We start from the raw sequence: 20,460 nt of genomic DNA on the forward strand, positions 1-20,460 counted from the left end.
AATTTTCAAGGCAGATTTCAGTTCTGAAGGCTGAGAAATAAACACTATAATGTGACTTACCCTACCTTTAAGAAAAATAAGTCTTCTTTTAGGTACCAACCAAGCAACAAAGCAAAATTTAAATGCAATGAAAGTATAACCAGGGAATCAATTAAATAAATGCAATTGTATTGTACAAGACTACATGAAAAGGTATTTTGATATGTTATTAAAACCACCTACTAAAGAATATCCCAAGATTCTGGGGGAAAAACCAAAGTTAAATGAAAACAAATAAAAACCCACAACCAACCAACCAAACAAAAAACACACCTCCCCAAAAAAATCAGCCCCAAAACCAAAATCACAAAAAAACCCAAAAAACCAAAACATCATCCCCAGTAAATTAATAGATGGCTTCCATTTAAAAAAAAAAAAAAAAAAAAACTTAGAAAAACCACCTGCTGTAAAGCGTTCAGCAGTGAGAACGTTTATTCACAAATGACAGGCTGAAGTTTATGCAGAACTGGATCCATGTTTCTGAAAGTTTGAGAAGCGCTGCGTCCTATGACTGAAGGAGAAACACAGAGAGATGGTTCAAAAAAGGGAAGTAGATATAGAATGAACAAAACTCATTATTTCAGTCTATGAGACAGGATATTCTCTTGTATTAACATGTGGTAATCAGCTTATTATCATTTGTTCAGCATGAAGATTACTTAAAGTCATGGAAATAAAGGAAGAAAAATAAGCAAAGGGATGCCCATACTTCAGTTAACTTAAAATATGCCCTATAACAACAATAGCACATAATACATATCCTGTTAATAAATATCCTTTTAGCAGACAAATCTCTGTACATATAATTATATACTGTTGCATGAGATGGAGAAAGCAACATAAATATCTAAAATAAGAATTTTGAGAGCTGAAAAATAATATAGAAAGCTAAAATAAACACAAATTCATTTGGTCTCCAAATGTTCAGCTTGGAAAGAAAGCCTTAAGCCCATTTTTTAAAATCAAGGCATAGATTTTGTATTCAGTAGTACTGATTTATGGGTCTTATTTGATGATTAGCGATAGCCCATTCCCACAACTTGTTGCACTGCAAGAGGGGAACTCTGTTCGCTCTCTATTAAGCAAGAAAATATTTACAAAACAATAATCAAATCAATATGTATCACAGCCTCAAGATCGCTTCCACTTCAGACAAGTTTGAAAAACTGGTGCTCTAGACATCAAAGCACTCATCTAATAAATCACATACAGACTGCCAAGTAACCACCAAACCATCCATATAACAACGATGAATAATGACCTGTTTAGTTTATAAAAATGTTCTTAGGAATGTCCTTAAATAAAAATCCTGGCAAACATAAATGAAGTGCATATAAAGCAACTCTGAGACTACACTGCTGAAGGTGGCCATCAGTGATACAATGATGGTAGTGAAAAACAACTTGACATATTAGAGAAAAAACCTAGAGAGAGAACGTATTTTCTGTATTCCTCGATACTCTGGGAAAACATATACCTGCTGTTGCTTCTTAAATTGACTTCAGCTCAGTATATACCTGTCGCCCTGATTCTTCAAGCTTTCTGATGATGTTTACATATTTCTGGTGGAGTCTCTCACGAATGTAACATAAACAAGTAGATTGTTTCTGCATACCAGTCTGTGATGGACTGGTGAACTGACCACTGGGGTCAGAAAGCTGTTCCTCTTGTCCTCCAATCCTTGATCAAACTCCAAATCCTATTTAAACACCAAATAATAATAAACTTCTTCTTTCTCTCCTCACCTCTCAACCTGAGTGAGTGTGGTTCTTTCGTGTCCCTACCGGTGACATATACCTGTTACAAAATGCGGTCTTGACTTTGTTTACATATATGATGATCAGTATAGTAAGTGCCTTTATAGGAATATCTAGCCCTCTTAACATTAGAGGGAAATACAAGTAGAATGTATGTTTTCTGTTAATCCAAAGGTTCATTTCTGCTTTCTCTTATGTCACCATTAGTCTTACCATTTCTGTTGCCTTTAGAAGAGTTGAGTGGTGTGTTACAACTGGAATAAAAAACAAAAAAATAATTCCATCACAGAGGAAAGCACTGTAAAGAAGGTAATAAAAGGAAGAATTCAAAAAGTTAATTAGTCAGATACCCTAGACTGCAAAGAGAGGTGGAAATTTAAAACAAGCATACCTGTAGTATCATCATATTTGTATTGGTTTCCCATTTTTCTCCTTTTATAATTTATAATCCTGTGAATTCCTTATTCATTCCTAACTGAATTACAAAGAGGTATTGTATGAATCTGTCAGCTGTTATTAATTATATTGAAAGGGTATTGAGTATCCCACTGGACACATTTAAGACATGCTTTTAAAATGTCAGTTGAAAATTTTTTTAGAACAACATATTTTCAGAATAACTTCCATTATAAGCAATGAAATGGGAGGTGATCAGAAAAGAAGTAATCTAGAGAAGCATTAAATAGAAAAACATTAAAACATGGGCTAATGAATCAAACTGACTCTCAAAAGCCTTTACAAGACTGAAAAAATGAGTAGAAATAATGGACATGCTTCTTAAGTGAAGGGACAGGAAAATGATGACATGCATGCTAAAGATATGCTCTGTATGTCATTATATTTATTTTCCTGAGGTTCAGTTCTATACTTTGCCCTAAAACAGTCCACTATTTGAAACTATAGAAAATGTAGGACCAAATGTCAAAACAAAAATAAAAATTGATGTATGTTGCATCTGCAGCTGATACTCAAGTGTCAACAGCCAACAATGTTGTTACTGATTAGGAGAATATAAATCACCATTTTACTTTTTTCGCATCACAAAAAATTCCCTCTTAAATATCAAAAAGTTGTTTTCATTGTGAAAAGCAGTATTCATGTTCTCATTCCTCTGAGTAGGCTCATTTATATAACTTCTACTCTTCCAGTGAACTTTTACTTTCTTACTAAATTTCTGTAATCCTGTTTTCTGTAACACTGTTAAGTGATGGAAGATTTCTTGGAATTCTGTATGTTAGTCAGGTTTTGTGGTATAGAAGATGAAGGAAAGAAATACATGGATTCTTGAGTCTGATATATCATCAGGTCTTATGTCTCACCCAGAGATTACATTTTCCTTTGGTTTTATGTCTAGCCCTTTTTCCTTTATTTCTCTCTTGTGATGAATGATAATACTTTCCAAGCAAACAAATTATGCCACCCATCTAAGAAAGATATATTAGACCCTGATTTTATTTTCCAACAGTGGCACTAAGGTATACCAGGATAGTTTTTATGTATCAGAAAAGATAGGCTGTTTTTGTTTCAGTACTCACATTGATTCTATTCTGGTTCCAGGCACTTATACCATGCACATTACAATAGCAGCATAACATGGAAAAGAAACAATATTTTCTACTGTTTGATTATAGCTGAATCTATACACTCTTTTTTTACTTAGCTGGGAGTTACATATGTTAGTAGGTCTGATTTTACAACAGACACAATACAGATGATGTCAACATGAGTGGTGACAAAACCAAGTCAAAGCTGAAAGCTGATTTCAGCAGTGCCTGTTGATGCCACACATTTCAATACCACTTTCAAGCAACCCAGAAAGTGCCAGTAAAAAATTTTTAAAAATTGCAGAATTTTCATAACATGGTTTAAATTTTATTTCATATTATTCCTGTGGAGAGAAATTCAAAAGTTGGAAGACGTCTAGTTAACTTTCCACCACCAGTTTAGGGAAGGCCATATTAAATTCTCTGTCTAGAAACGAGAGTTGTAAATTTCATCCTCTACTAATATATACCACTCATAAAACTATTTGTCATATCTTTCATTTAAAATTCTAATTGCTGTAGTACAGATGCAAAATGTATCTTGTAAGAAAAACTTTTAAATATTTCTACCTTTTACACTGGCATGAATGGCTTTCTTTCCCATTAACAATTATGGAAAAAAAAATTCCTAGAGTGGAAAAATTAAGAGCTTGTTAACACAGTTCTCTTGTTCACAAGGACAAGCAACTAGAGATAACTGAAGATTTTTCAAAATGCATGAATGTATGTATATGTGATTCACAATCAAATACTATAATTTCTTTCCTTTCTTAGGCTTGAAGGAAGATAATGCCCATTACTTTTTTAAATTATCAGTTATTTGTTCTGTTCTGTCATTTAAAATTGAAATGATACAGTGTAATAATGCATTCTTACATTTGTGGACCTAAGGAGTTGACAAAGATATGTCTCTTTCAAGAAGGATTGTTGCTGTTAGGAGAAATCAGTACTTTATGTCAAGTTTACTACTGGCTCTATTTATGATAAAAAATATTTAGTGGAGTCTTTTGTTTAGTAGAAGCAAAAGGATCACAAATTTACTTAATCTCATTCCAGTTGTGTTTCCTTAAAGTCCAATTTCAATGCCTTCTCTCAGGACATAACCATGGCTCCTTCCCTAGTCTTGTTTTCCTCTCCTGCCACATGTCCTTTTCAATAGGCATATCCTCCTATTCACACCTGATCTATCATATGCCCCAAATCCCAGCTGTTACCTGTTTTAACACCATGCTTGAAACACAGTGTCTAGAATACCTGATGGCATTCATGAAAACTGTAATGGATTTTGGATCAAAGATTTTCTTCATCAGAAGAAGTTATCATCAGTTCTCAATATTTTTCTACAATAAGCTGCCTTTTTATAGCAAATATTTCTAAAAAAGCCTTCTAATCTGTGTGTAAGATTTACAAAGCTACTGCCTTTTGATGTTTCAAAAACATTTGTATGATGGACATATCTTGTTATCCATACCGCTTTAATTTCTGAAATAATTTTTTTTCCCTTCAAACTTTCATTTCATCAGATCTCATGAGGTAGTAAAGTACTTTTATACTTACTGGGGAGATGGGGAAAAGAAAAAGGGAAATTATAAGTCTAGAAGACATTCTACAATTCAGGCATATAAAATTGTTTTAGGCGGCTAAATGTCTATGAAAGGGTTTCCTCAACAATTTCACGTACCTTCTAGTATCTACCTTTAGCAGGTACCTTAAAGATCTAGGATGCATGGCTCTTATTCAGGACAATTTGAAATTATAGATGTTTGTCCAATTTTTATATATCCATCCAATTGTCAGTCTCAATGCACTTCTCACTGTCTCCCTGCTCCCCTCCCCACATTTTTCACTCTGTCACACAAGCAAACACACAGAGGATTACTTCTCTCATCTACAAATGCCTGCTCTCCTTTTATTCGGTTTACAAGCCTGTAGATTTTCCAGCAAAAAATCCCAAACTTATTTGTAATCTTTCTTCTGTTGTTGACTTGTAAATTCTCAACAAAGTGCTTTTAGAAGTATCATTTCTCATATCCAAGGACTTTGGATGTTCATTATCTTATGACTTCTTTTCAAGTTGCTCGATGTGTCTAAGAAGTAGATTTCACCCCTTTCCCCTGTATCAGTTTCATTCTGCCCATTACTAAGTACTATAATTCTTCTACAAATCCTATTCTATTGCATATGCAACATTACATGACATTAGATTTGTAGCAAAAGTTTCTGTCATTATTCAGAATGCGGAAGAAACTTAAAGTTTCTTTGATGCATTACAGCTCACATCACATCTTATCACTTTGAGCCACACAAAGCCATACGCTGACAGAATTCGACATAACAAGACACAATGCATCAAATCTCTTTAGTTTTATATTTAAAGTGCAAAGAAAAATGCTGTCACAGAGGCTTGTAAGGCTGCTTAATAAAACTCATCACCAGAAAGCTGTGCATCCTGCAGTAGTGCTACACTTAAAGTGCTTCAGTAGAGCACTAATATGATATTTGATAGTATAACGGCAGTAAAAAACTTACTGACGTGGTGAAATGAAGTGTTGCTAAACATAAAAAGGCAACCTACTAAATAAATTTAGTGGGCACAAGTTTTCTGTAAAGAGCAGTATCAGTGAGATACAGTATTTTCCTCACCCCTTACCCTCCTACTGATTTTTCTGTTTACATCCCTGTTAATAGGCATCCCATTTACAGTATGTGTTATTTTCACAGCACTCCTTAAGCTAGGCACATCCAAGAACGACCATCTGTTCACATTTTAAAACTGTTAAAGGGTGTGATTCTTGCCTGCCCAAACTTTCAGACTCCTTCTTAAGGATCTTTCAGTCCTGAAATCTGTTCCTACCATTATCTACTAGGAAAACATTATGGTACTTTATCCAGATTAGTTTGCCCCACTACAGCACTTTCAAGTTTTTGAAACATAAAAGACAGTATTTAATAAGTGGCTATTTTATTGGGGTATAATAGTCAGCTACTGTGCTTGATCTTCAATAGTACAAATAAAGGACAGGTTTTTTCTATGATTCTTTCTGGATGGTTTACTAGCTGCCAGATTGTTGGTAATAATATTCAGAGTAACAATGACACAATTATAGTAAAATCTGGGAAAATATTACCATATTTAGAAAAAACTATTGTGAAATGGCACGATTAAGTGCTGAGCATGGAGTATGTATTTTCTCTAGAACATGACATGTAAGTTGCACAGTCTTAAAACATCATTCAAAATGTTTATGTACAAAAGTTTCTTCATAAGAATGGGAATTTTACAGCAGATGATCAGTTTATTTGTCCAAAGAAAGGAAGAAGTAAAACTGAATTATGAATAGGAGGGCTTCTCTTTTAAGAAAAAAAAAAAAATAGAGAATCAAATGAGAATACTTGAGAGAAGAAAGATACCATGATGGTGACATATACTTGAAATGAAAGAAGTGGCTTTCTTGTTTTGAGTTGTCATCACTTCATTTAACTGTATTTGCTTACCTGGTGATATAAAATACATGAAGAAAAAAAAATTATCCATTTTTAATTTTCAATCAAGTGGTTAGCAAATTGCATTAAAATGTAACTATCTCAGTTTTGAGAGCTTCCAGAAATAGAATATTAGTTTAATTTCAACCTTGTTTGGCATGGTACAAAAAAATTTAAGAACTAGTCGGATAAAAAGGTGCCTTGATTCTCCAAGAAGGAAAATAATAGAGCTTTGCTAATATCCAACTGATAAACTGAAAATCCTACAGAATGTCTTTGTCTGTGTGTCTCAGCACAGTTATGTCATGTTTTAACATTAAAAAGTCAATCATCTGACTTTAGTATAAGCACCTATTGTGCAAGTGCCAAAAGACAAGGATTGTCTTTCACTCAGCTTTTAGAATTGGGCTTCTTTTCTTAAAACATAGCAATGAAAGTAAACACTTCTACCTTTGTAGGGTGCTGATTGAAAAAAGGACTCTTTAAATAGCTTTCAGCTAAAAGCAACTTCAAAAATTGTATATTGATTCAAAAGCCCACAACAGCAGTTGAAAACAAGAGTCTTAGAAAGATGTGGCACTTTTAAGAACTAAGCTTTATTCTCTGTCATCTTCTGCAACTGTACTTTTTCCAGGGCCCTTTCTGCATGAATAAAAAATCTCTCTTCAAAGCTTTAATTCCTTGTATATTTCCAGTGTCTTGTCATAAATAAAAACTAAGGGGGGGAAAAAAAAAAAAGGAAAGAAAATTCTTATATGATTCACAGTAGTCTGTTACTTCTTTGCATTTTAGCAAATAGAGACTATGGAAGAGCAGAGGCAGTAGCTAGACATGAGTACCTCTTGACAGCCAAGTAAAAAGAATCTTGGTTATGCAGCAATTGTCCACTGAGAACAAGGATTAGTGGAAAAAAAAATGACGTCTGATAATGACATCTTCACTCAAAAATGAAGGATTATGGAAGTATTTATACTCCAGAATGGGATTAAGGAGATTTGAGAGGAAAAACAAATCTTTGCAGTAGCCCTGCAGTGCTGTAAAGACCTTATGGTTTAAATACTCAGCATGAAGCCATCCATCTGTAAACAAAAATGACACCTGAATGGAAAAATTTGGATGCATATCCCAACATTGCCTCAGAAGGAAACAACAAAAGACAGGGACCTGCATTTTTATGTCTATGTGCTTTTGTCTTCCTAGATGAATTATTTTGGTGTCTTTTATGGTCTTAAATGAAGTAAATTGCTATGTGATATCAGAAGTATAATATACTACATCTTCGTAGTTAAATGAAAGCACTTAATAAAAAAAAACAGTAAAGATATTAAGAACTTGAGTTCTCAGTGACAAATTAATGGCAGAAATGCCTCTGGACTGTCCATGGTTTTAGAAGCAAAACCTTGAACTTTGGAAAATACTTGAAAGCCACTGGACCAGTCTATGAGCTACTGGTCCAGTGATCTATCTCCATGCATGCTTACAATTAACAAGCCATAGAATTCTTCTGGAGATGTGGAGTTTCTGTAAACTAAAAATGTCACTTCTGAATGAATATATCCTTTCTGAAACAATGCATGCAAGGATTGGATAAGGACTGCTCAGTAAAGGAAAGAATTTGGAGGAAAGAAGCAGATTCTCAGTTTTGAAGTAATTGAGAAAAAGCATTTTGCTTGTTTCTTCCAAGACAAAACAACGAAAAGGACACTTAACCACCTCAGGAGTTTGAAAGCTATAAAAGCCTGAAATAGCAGACATTCTAAATGACCAATAAAAATCTTACAATCTTTTAAAGATTTGTGGTTTTTTTCACTGATTAGAGAGTTATTCAGTAGCTGAAACACTCTATTTTAAGATTGAAGAGATTAAGACCAGTCAAATTGCCTTTTAGTGATATATTTCTTAAACACTGAAATATGCTTTACTTTTCATAAATCTCAAGATTCCAACTTTAAAAGTGAGACATTAATTCGTAACTTAATTATTTGATAAAATTGGAAACAAATTATTAATCCAGATCTCAAAGAAATCTGTATTTCTCTCCATACTAAAAAGAATCTTTTTACTGTGCCTGTGGAAGGAACGACACGGCAGGCAAACAATCTACAACACATCTTCAATGGCAAGGAAAATCCATTTCCCATATCCTTCATGTTTGAATCATTTTCTTCATAAATTCTGTTGGATGTCTTTTCCATTCGCTCTAGCTCCCACATGAAATGAGCTTTGTCTGACCAAGAAAGTTCAGGGATGAAAGAAGAGCTAATCATCACTGTTCTGGAAGTCAGAACATTATTAAGTTGCAATATCCATCTGGGAGCAGTACTACACAATCGTTTCTGCTCCTTCCACCCCAGTTCCAGTGCTAGCTTAATCCTTGCTGCATGGGCACATTAACAAAAGGCAAACCCTGGTGGGAGCTGCACACCCTACAGAGCTCTCATGTTCACTGCCTGTGCAGCAAAGCTGAATGGAATACTTAGGAAGAGGTACACACCAGAGCCCATGAAGAATCAAACCAAAGCGAATAAACTTGAGCACACAGCAGAGGGATAAACCACCAAAAATGTTTAACATAGATATTCATCATCTTCTGTTAGGAGCATATGGCTTGGGGAATGAGTTTGAAAACCAGAGGAAACTGGTGGTCAAGAAGAAGAACAGGAGGCTTTCTGGGGTTGCTTAAGAAAACAGTGAGAACATTCCTCTGCATAAAACTCACCAGCACTGACCTGGTGAGATGGTGTTCATTCAGCTCTGCACTGTTCATTTCAGACTTAGTAAAGTGCCTTGTTTAGTTTAGCTTGAGACTCAATGTTGCATCTTCTCAAGAAGAGTGAGAGGTTCAGATGAATGAGATGTTCAGAAGGACTTCTAATAATAGATTTAAGTTGTATTTAGATATAACTCTGATAGGAAAATAATGAAGGTAAAGGTAGGAATAAGATTAAAAACTGGCTGAGGACATGAAATAAGCTTCAAATCCTGTATAATATGTGTGAAAAAATGCAAAAACACTTTTCTTTAGGAATAGCACTGATCAATTGTGCTGCTGAAGTACATTTGTTTCTGTTCCTGGCAATGACTTTAAGAGATAGGCTGGACTTTGTATTTCCAGTTTAATGAACATCTTGGAACAGTCAGATGCTCAATAAAGATTGTAAAGTAACAAAGATGGAAAGTTCTCTCTGTATTGATTTGAATTTTTTTTTTCATTTTTGTTTGCCAACTCAAAACTCTCAAAAAATTCCAAACTAGCAGAACTTGTTTGTCTAAACAACAGAGATGTGTTGTTAGATACAGGTTCTTGGATTACAAAGCAATTTGTCAGAAGTCCCATTAGTCTACACTTGTGTAAGATTATTGATACAGAATTCCAGAGGTAAGCAACATATTGTCACCAATGGCTTCATTCACAAGTGACCATTAAATGTTAATGTTTTGTTTATTGTTAACTTGAGACAAATTTCAAGCAAGTTGAAAGTTAAAAGTTCTACTTTATCTTTGGAAACTCTTAGCAAAGTCAGCTTCCAGTTCCTTAGATATTGATAGGCCTTAGAAAAAGACTTTCCATTGTAAATACAAGATTTTATGTGCTGATTACAGCCAGAATGTGTCCTAAGATCACACAAAAGGGTGCATTACAGCTACAGAAACACGAGAATTTTGCACAAACAGAGCTTAAGCCCTAGTGGGCAGATTTGTATGACTATCATCCCTCTACACTAGAGCACAGTGTTGAGAGCCAAATATCTGTATCGGTCATGGACACATCAATATGTAGATTGTTTTGCTACAATGGGCCTTTCCTTTCTCAGTCAGTCCTGGGTACTTAATGCTGAAGAACAGTAAGGGAAGGGAATATCATCCTTTCAGCTTCTATAGCTCTACTTTTTTATTTGAGAAAAATATTTTTAAAATAATAAAGAAATTGAGAAGTTTCTCTAATTTTTTTTTTCACAAAAGAGAACTAATGCATGTTCTTGAAAATGGAAATAAGAAATAGGATACTTTACTTTTAAATTCTGTGTATTAAAGGTCACAAAGTCCATCTACATTTTGGATACCTTAACATATGTTTAAGTTACTTTCAGAGGCTGTAATTACCACTTTACTTATATTTAATCATGTTTTTTAATAAAGTTTCTGTTGTGGAAACATATTAATTCCAAAACTGCACTGCAGCAAGAGAGAAACATGCTAAAATGGGCCCTACTATTGGTTCACTCAAAACTTACAGTATAAATGAAGCAATGGACATTTATCATTTTTTTTCAAGGTTTGTCTTCTTTTTCTGCATGGAAATTACTTGGTTACTTTGTCTGTTCACTTTTGAATTTTTACGTCCTTCAGCCTGGATGATATTGGATACAGGTGAAGATATCTGGACAAACAGCTGAGAATCAACATTTCAAATCTGCAGTATGGATGCAGTTAAATTTACTATGCATCTGGCACAAAAGCAATCTAATAATTTCTTTTAAGTATGATATATTCTGGATGAGTTATATTCTGGGCATCTGCAGTTCTGTGGCAGATAAGTAACAAAGAGAAAAAGCAGGGAAACTGATTTTTATCTCACACAGGATTGATAACCTTTCTGTTCATACCTCTTGTTAATCCCTCACATGATTTTGCTGACTTTATGGTGATGAATAACTTTCAATGTTTGTGGGATGATTTGCTAATTTTCCAGTTAGCTCATTGCATTCACGTATGCTGTCTCTCTCATTGATTAATTCCATCCATCTCACAAATAACTGACATAATCCACTGATTCCTCTTGTTTTGACCCAAACTTTTAGTTTTGTTATAAATAGAGAGATTAATTTCTTTTTGGCATTCAGGCTTTCATTACTCTGAAATTTTCTAGTGGTTTTAATTCAGTTTTCTTATGTGTCTGGGAAATTTTAAGCCAGGGAGCAATTGCCTTTTGTTAGGCTTTACTTTTAGGCTCATGCAGCCCTGTGCTGACATGTATTTAAATGAAAGAAATCACTAAGAGGCATGCAAATGAATATTTGATCTTACTGTTCTCTTCTGTGTCTTATAAGATAATCAAACATGCATTTTAGCTTCCAGATAAATAAAGACTGTCTAACATTCCCATTTTTATTGTGGTTATTCATGTATAAGGGGTTTTTTGGGGTTTTTTAACTTAGAGAAAAATGGGTGGTTTAATTCTCACCCAGTAGACTGGATTCAGATTTTTTAAAAAAATGAGAAGGGGCATATAACAAGAAAGACATATAATCTGGAATATGGGAAAAAGCAAATGGGGTGAAATGAGGGGAAAATGAAGAAACATATATCTTTGTGAAATCACAAATCAGGAAGAAACTTAACAAATTTCCTTTAACATCATGCATGAAGCAAAGTACCTTCATAACCTAAAGGAGCTAGTAGGAGAAAAGACACTTAGCAAGTTTCAAATAATAGAAATTATGAGATGCAAAAGATTTCAAATTAGTCAGCTCTTGAATATCTCAAGTGCATTACAGTTGAGCCCACAGCAATAAAGGTGAATGTATGAGCAGAGTAACGTTAGGGATAATGGCATACTCCTAAAGAAAAGTCAGTCTACTCATTAACAAATGCTTGCTTACTTCAGTGGGAATATCAGCACTCTGACTTCAAAGGGTACTGGATTAGCCCATGGTATTTAGCTGTTACCAAAACAACTGAATAATCCGTAGCAAAGCTCTTGAAAATGAAAGTAAATGTCTGTGAAAACTCCACAGGATGCTTTTCTAGTCTTCTGAAAAAAACCCTGAAAATCTTTCTTTTTCTTTTAAGATTTAATAATACATACTTGCGATTGCAGTGACAGGAATTTCCCAGTAACCATTACATATAGACCTGCAGTCAGTGGGACATTCAGTTTTGCTGCAGTAGTGTCAAGATGATCTGTGGTACGGAAGCTGGGAAGTCTAGGAACTCCTCAGTAACTCCTGTATTGCTGTAATTTAGCTTATTAAAATAGTTTACCTCAGTCATGTGTAATATGTTAACATGACAACATCACAATACAGTGTGTTCATGGTGATAGAGATTGGTAATTTTTTATGGGCACTGAGGCAACTTCGATTTTTCTGCCATAGGCCATGCAACAATGATAGTGATAGTCACAAAGGAACTGACTCTTCCTAGCTTTATTAGTATATATTTTTCCCAATATTTATTCCTAATAGGAGCAAGTGAATTGATACAGAGTATCTGACTGAGTACACCTTGAAGAAGTTTCTTTAATAATTTCAAAATCTCTGAAGACCTACCGTGTAGCAACTATTTTTGGACTTAATTATCTTTGGCAGTAGTATCAGAGATACTTTCCTCAATGCCTGAGAATAGAAGAAAGAATAGTCCCAAATGTTATGCCATTTATCCATCTTCTGAACTACAAATCTATGTGGTAGAAATATCAGAAAAGAAATTCTTTTATCTCTTTTGTTTCTGGAATCCCTACCTATATTTATAGGATCTAGTTTCAGTGATTTCACTGAAGTAATATTGAGAATAGATATCACAGTTTGACTCTAGGAATGTAAAATCATCACGTACCTGTCAGGAAATAAATATGCCTTTAAGCAATTCAGAATTGATTATCCAAAGTAACAAAAACCCTATACATGAATATAGAAATGACCCGGTCTAGTTTTTAATGGTAATAACATAATTCAGTGGAAAAGCAATTTGAATGTCCAAAGCCAGAGCTATCAAATAATAATTTTGGAGTGAGTTCCAAGGTATTTCTTCTTACTTTCCTCTTAGCTACACTCTGGCATCTGTTTTCTTTGGCATCCAGTGGGGATCTTTTTCTACTGAATATGAGTTTGAATGAACTCTCTTTACAGTGTCTGACACTAGTTCTTAGTTCTTCTTAGGGCACTGAAATGTGAATATATTACACTTTAGTAGTTCATAAAACTGAACAAATATTACCATGCAAAAAATAATTTTGTAAGTGAGTTTAAATATTAATGCTCTGTATGCCTTATTAAAATTCTTAGAATTAAATAAAAGTGTGATATTTCCCTAACATTGTTTGCAGAAGACCGCTTTAAAGCTAACAATCAAGAGATTGAAGCAAAAGATTATGCAAGAGGAAAACAAAACATGCTTGATCCAACAAGGAAAAAAATCCTAGACAGAAGACCAAATAGAACCACAGAATCATTAAAGTTGGAAAAGATTTCTAAGACCATCAAGTCCTATCATTAGCCTACAATCTGGAATTCATTATGTTCTGAATATATTTTGGAGGGCTGCTATGACATAAACCCCATGGCCAGATACTCCAGAAGGAAAATAAGTCTTTTGAATCTCTTTCTAAAAACAGAAATAAGCATCCACAGAAAATTTAATTTTCATAAATCAATTATTTCTGCACATTTTCTCTACTGACACCTGGCATGATTGTATCTGAAATGTAACTTTGGAATATAGTAGCTACCTAAATAAGCAGTTATTCGGGGAAACATTTTATTTCTCAACAGAGAGAGCTTTAACTTATCTTTAATTCTCTTGTCTATTTACCTCTGTGAACAGACATCTCTATTTATCACTATTCACCTCTGTTTACCATCATGAGAGAAACAGAATTGAGGACAGTGGAGTTGAACTGTGTGCACAGAACTCTTACATTCTCAGGAGCACAGTAAAGCGGCAACCTGAACCTCATTTAGGTGATCAGTGTAATGAGACAGCCTATGAAAAGGAGCCCTACATTAAGGCAGCAGCTTAGCAAATTAGCACCTAGAAATTGATAGACATGAGCATATTCCCCACAGTTCCTGGCATGCAGACTCTGATTTAGATGGAAAAACAGTAGAACATAAGGGAGAGGAATAATTACATTGATAGGTTTTATGCACATATAAAAATGTTTAGAGTGTTTGATTAAAGAGCAACCATGATAAATGCAAAGATTGGCGGAAGAACCATAACAATATCACCATTGAAAATGGTACTTACTGAAATGACTATCCTAAAGTTCAGCAAAGAAGGAAATTCGGTCATTATCCCTGATGGGAAACTCATCAAGAGTCACAGAATCACTGAGTGGATGAGGTCATAAAGGATCACACTGAGATCATCTGATCCAACCTCCCTGCTCATCCTAGAGCACACGGCACAGGCTTGCATTAAGAGAATTCTTTAATATCTGCATTGAGGGACACTTCACAGCCTCTCTGGGCAATCTATTGCAGTGCTCTATCACTGCACAGTAAAGAAGTTCTTTCTTGTATTCAGCTGGAACTTCCTGTGCATCAGTTTCTGCCTACTGTGTGTTGCCCTATTGTTTAGTCTAGAAAAGGCTGGTTTCTTCTTGAAACCCTCCCTTCTGTGTCAATGAAAGAAACTCTGCCAGGAAAGCCATACAAGGCTTTGTAGGAGGTATCACCCTCACAGACTGTCATCCTGATGGGGGATTTCAACCACCTGGATGTCTACTGGGTAAGAAATACAGCTGGCTGTACATAGTCCAGGAGACTCCTGGACTGTGTAGAGGATAACTTCCTCATCCAGGTATTGGACAGACCGACCAGAGGTAGCTTCCTGCAGAAGTAGGGAACTTTTTAGAAGATGCAGGGGAAGCGCATTTGGCTACTAAGTAAAATTTACTACAAGAGGCTTATGGTCAGGACCAAAGGCAAGAAAAGGATCAGGGCACATCCAGAGGAGCAAGCATGGGAAAATGTAGCACTGTGTGTGTTCATGTGAGTGTCAGTGATGCTGCCAGTCTGTGTGTGTTGCCCTGTGTGACTGAGTGTGTGGGGTTCTGTGTGCCCTTGTGCATGTGTGTACAGGTGCACACACACCAGGCTGCGTGCTGGGGACACATGCTCAGCCTCACTACTGCCAGGGCTTGGGAGCACAAAAAAGCTGCAGCAGTATAACATCTATTAGGCTGGAATGGGAGAAACCCACATGTAGTCTGAAGCCTACCTTTAAGATTAGGTTACCTCTGTCCCATTTAATATTTATACACATAAACTCTGTTCTTAAGTGCCTTTTGCCTGACAAGAAGTGTCCTTTGTGCACTGTCCTGCACTATGTATATGTGCTATAAAAAGGGTAAGTAGGAATATGCAGAGGGAGATAAAGGTGTGTGGTAGCTCTTCCTATGAAGGAAATACAATTATCTTAGATTTTGAAGAATTTGTGTGCATTAAATCTTTTGCCAACATATATAATTGCCAAAAAGTATCCTTCATTTATCTCTTTCTGCCTTTTTGCTGATGTTTCCTCTTGGTAGAAAGGTTTTATCTTAAAAGCTAGTATTGGTCCACGTGCTACAAGAAAAAATACATAAAGATAAGAAGTACCACCATTCAAATGAACAATATTACTATTAGACTAAAATGTCACAGTAGTAAATATGAAATTAAATACATATTTAGCAGTTGCAAAGAACAGCATGCAGTATATTAGTCTAAGAAAAGTTCATATTGGTCACTGCCATTTCTATACAAAGAGTTTTATCACTGCTCAAATTAGTTCCCCATTTTTCCTTGTGTTTGCTATCTTTGCACAGTCATATCCACATTAATATCAGTAGTTTTTCTTGCCAAAACATACCTTATCCTTTCATTCCACAAAGGTAATTCAAATTTAAATCCATGACTGCAATGAGATTTCTACTCCTTTGAACATTAATAATTGAATCTGTACTTTCTAAATGTGAGCAATGCTTCATAATTAATCTATGATAAAACTGAGTTCAACTGCAGCTTCTGCATTGTATTGGCCATATGGATGTGCAAGTTATGGTCATCTCATCAAAACTATTATGTACAGAAAAAATATGAAGAATATGAAACAGAACACTGTTTTTAGATAGTCAATGTCATTGGCACCAGCTGGGCCCTTTGCTTATGAGTAGTTATAGAAACATTTTTGGAATTATCATGATCTCTCTGCTTTGAAAAAGCCATACTTGTGCTTTTTAATTGAGCCCAAAATTAGTGCCAAATAAACTTAATGTATTTGTTGGGAAAAACAGTGAGACTTAACTGTCACTGAAGGACCAGAATTGTCCAGGTCCTTACCAGGTAGATTTTATTGTGTGTTTATACATATATCTAATCTATATCTATATCATCTATATCATCTATATCTATATCTATCTACATCTAACTAGGTTGGATTTCACTGTCTAAACACAAGCATCTTTTTGAGATTTTTTTAGGGCAATCTCAGTGGCCTAAATCTGCTATCGTAGAAAGGTACAAGTTTCTGGTAGGACCTATGTTATACCCACAGCTTTGTGTAGCTATATCTGGACTATCTCAGACCATCTTGGAAGGACTAGAAGATGTGTTTATGTGACTGATTTAATCTGGTAGTCAGTACACTCAAGAAGCTGATCTTTGATGCAGGCACATGAGATGGGATTTGTTTACATAAATGCAACCTGCATGTAAAATTTTAGACAAACAAGTCTCAAGTTAGCAGCTGGTCAGCTAAATATCTGCTTAGATCCTTCTAATCTCATTCACTACATCCCCATCAATTATGGATCTATGTCCAGTTGACAGAGAATTTCTCATTAAAGATATTTCCTTAAAGCAAATATTTTTTATTTGATATTTTTCAATACTCAGGTAAATTGAGTACTTTGTTAAAATAAGTCAATGACTGTGCGGTTAATTAAAAACAAATGCATTATATGATATAACACTGTAGCACTGAACCATCTGAACCAAAAAATGTGTTTTGTTTATCACTTTGCCATAAAATATACCTCCATATGTAGAGCAAAAGGTAACTTTTTCAGTACTGGTCCATGACTTGTGCCATGTGTTTTGTAGTTCATAAGTATAAATTATAAATACTTCTTCCCAAAAAAACCCAATCTAATAATCCCACAAACAAACACAAGAAAAACCCCAAACATTGATACTTCATATTGATACTTCAGTTTAATTTTTACATGGAATGCATATTTCAAGGAAAAAACCCTGTTATGAATATATTAATATTGCTAAATTCAGTTTTTTCCATAAAGGAGATTTACAAGGAAGTAGAAAAACTGTATTTTAAATGTTGACAAATAACTGCAGATGATTAACCAAAGGTGTGTTTCCCATACACTAAGAACATGCATATTAGAAACAAAAATTAATAGCTAGTGAGAAATGTGTTCACCCCATGATTATTCTTGAAACTAAGAAACCACACTACATATACTTGCTTTAAAAATATCTGAGCTTTTGTTGAAAATTTGTGTATTTAGTAGTTTACACCTTCAAATGTGAACTGAGATAGATTTTAAGATAACAATAGAAGCTTATATTAAGAAATTAAGTCTTTTATAAGCACTTGGTAGTCTTTATCAGACTTCTTTGTTTTTAAATATTTAAAACAGCTAAGAAATATATTATCATGAGAAACAATAAGCAATTGCTTTGGAAAAGTGTGTTGAAGACAGTTATATGGACATTTATTTCTCAGTGCAACATCCATGAAATTTAAAATATCTTAGGCCCTAACCACAAATACTGTTCTTCTCGGCAAGAAAAATGACCCATTTTCTAGTGAAGCAAATTGAAAATTAAGAAAAAATGTGTTAAGAATTAAGAGTGTGGTAGGTGTTTTTTTTGTTGGTGGTTTTGTTTTGTATTGGTTTGGTTTCTTTCAGGTTTGTTTTTTTTTTAATCTGGTCTATGTAAAATCTTAATTGTTTTCTTTTTCGGCAATCACAAGAAAAGTAAATATACTGCTAAATACACAAGTTGTAATCTGCAAGAGCAAGAATGGTCAATAGTCTCTGTTTTTTAGCAATTTAAGGTCCACCCTATCTTACGTTGAATGTCAATATTTGGTTCTTTCCAATACTTACAAAAGACTGATGCCACCTCCTCACTTCCTTTCCAGTCAATTTCTTTCTCTTCACATTAGGCATTTCTTATTCCTACCAGAAGGTGAGATGAGCCAGTAGAGACAGTGTCTGAGCACTGTCAGAGAAAGAAGTGCACGGATTTTGCAGCTGTGCCATGAAATCATATGCAGCTGGACTTGGATTAACACATGACCTGAGGAATTTACCATCCTTTTGTTTACTGTAGTTACACAGGCTGGATGCATGTTGCTTACTTAAGCCTTAGAGTTTTACCAGCATTTCATTGCCTGCCACTTAAAACTCCAGGATAGGTTGCAGAAGTGTCAGTCTTCCATGGCACTCTCTCGCTTTACATAAACAAGCACTTAGAAGAGCTGGAAAATGAACCATGATGTCCTTCTTTCTACATACATCTCTCAACTGGGAGACTAATGAGAGCTTACTCACTACTTTAGTTTTAATGAGTGTTAGGCATGTTAATCAAAACAGAATAATTCCAAAAGACAGTTTATAGTCATCTACTGCAAAGTGAGATCTAAAACCAAGGAATCTTTTTTTCTTTTTTATACTTTTTCTTCTTTTTTTTTTCTTAAAGATTTATTCAGTGGAGTACCTCTACACCAAAGCAGACAGCATTGGTAATAAACAAGAGGAGCTGGAAGTCAAGGTGGAGTTAGAAATTTACTTAATTGCTATCATGGAAACATGGTGGGATGAGCCTCTCATCTGGAACACAAAAATTGAGAGCTGTGAGTCCAGAAGAGATAATCTGGGTGAAATAAGGAGGAGAGGGGTGTTTCACTCTACCTTAGGGAATGAATAAGCTGTGAAGAACTGCTTCTGAAAAACAGCCACAAACATGCTGAGAACCTCTGAGTAAAAAAATCAAGGACAGGACCGACCAAGTACATGTTGTGGTTGGGATCTAAGTCCTCCTGAGTAGGAGGAGCCTGCTGATGAAACTTCTTGCTTCTGCTATAGGAGGCATCACCCTCACAGGCTGTCATCCTGAGGGGGGATTTCAACCACCTGGATGTCTACTGGGTAAGAAATACAGCTGGATGTACACAATCCAGGAGACTCCTGGACTGTGTTGAGAAAAACTTCCTCATTCAGGTACTGGACAAATCAACCAGAGGAGAAGTGTTACTGGACTTGGTGCTCACCAATGCAAACGAGCTAATTAAAGTGGTTAGGAATGGAGGAAGTCTGGACCTTGTGATCCTGAGAAAGAAGGGTCTCAACTTTGCAAGAGCAAAATTCCAGCTTTTGAAAGAATTACTGGATGAGAGATCCCCTGGTAAGCTGTTCTAACAGGCAGAGGAGCTGAGTGAGGCTTTGAACATCCACATCTTGTGGGTGACATCTCTGCCCGTTGTATGGGAGTTGGAACTAGATACTCTTTAAGGCCCCTTCCAATTCAAGCCATTCTGTGCTTCTATGGTACTATGATTTCTCACCCAGTGCAAAGGAAGTGAAGCTATCTCTGAGTTGACTCTGGGTTGTGAACTCTGAAACAATTCAGTGAATTTGCTATTTTACTTTCTAAAGCCATCATCACTAAATCCATGGCATTTGATCATCCCATAGCTGCCTCAGTACTCATACAGCTCTCTGTCTCCTCTTCTGGAAACTTCCAGCTCTCCTGCTTCTTCAGTACAACTGATAAGGTATCAGACAGGCTGATTCAGTGTTTCCAATAATTTACCAAACCTTGAATAGTGAAAAAAATTTCCATTAAAGAGTAGATTTGACAGACGCCATCTTATTAGATGACATTCTGACACTATTTAAG

The 20,460-nt window shown here is 35.2% G+C and overlaps 1 long non-coding RNA gene across 1 annotated transcript; it reads right to left on the reverse strand.

The window, feature by feature from the left end:
• Positions 1–487: 487 nt before the first annotated feature.
• Positions 488–18,761, reverse strand: LOC136290623 (uncharacterized). Its single transcript, XR_010721257.1, has 3 exons — positions 18,666–18,761; positions 2,010–2,050; positions 488–550 (listed from the first exon to the last, which is right to left on the reverse strand). It is a non-coding gene; the product is annotated as an uncharacterized lncRNA (long non-coding RNA).
• Positions 18,762–20,460: the final 1,699 nt, after the last annotated feature.

The sequence above is a fragment of the Chamaea fasciata genome, unplaced genomic scaffold, assembly GCF_029207755.1.
Source record: "Chamaea fasciata isolate MVZ Bird 193981 ecotype frontalis unplaced genomic scaffold, bChaFas1.0.hap1 SCAF_6, whole genome shotgun sequence".
NCBI classification, from domain to species: Eukaryota; Metazoa; Chordata; class Aves; order Passeriformes; family Sylviidae; genus Chamaea; species Chamaea fasciata.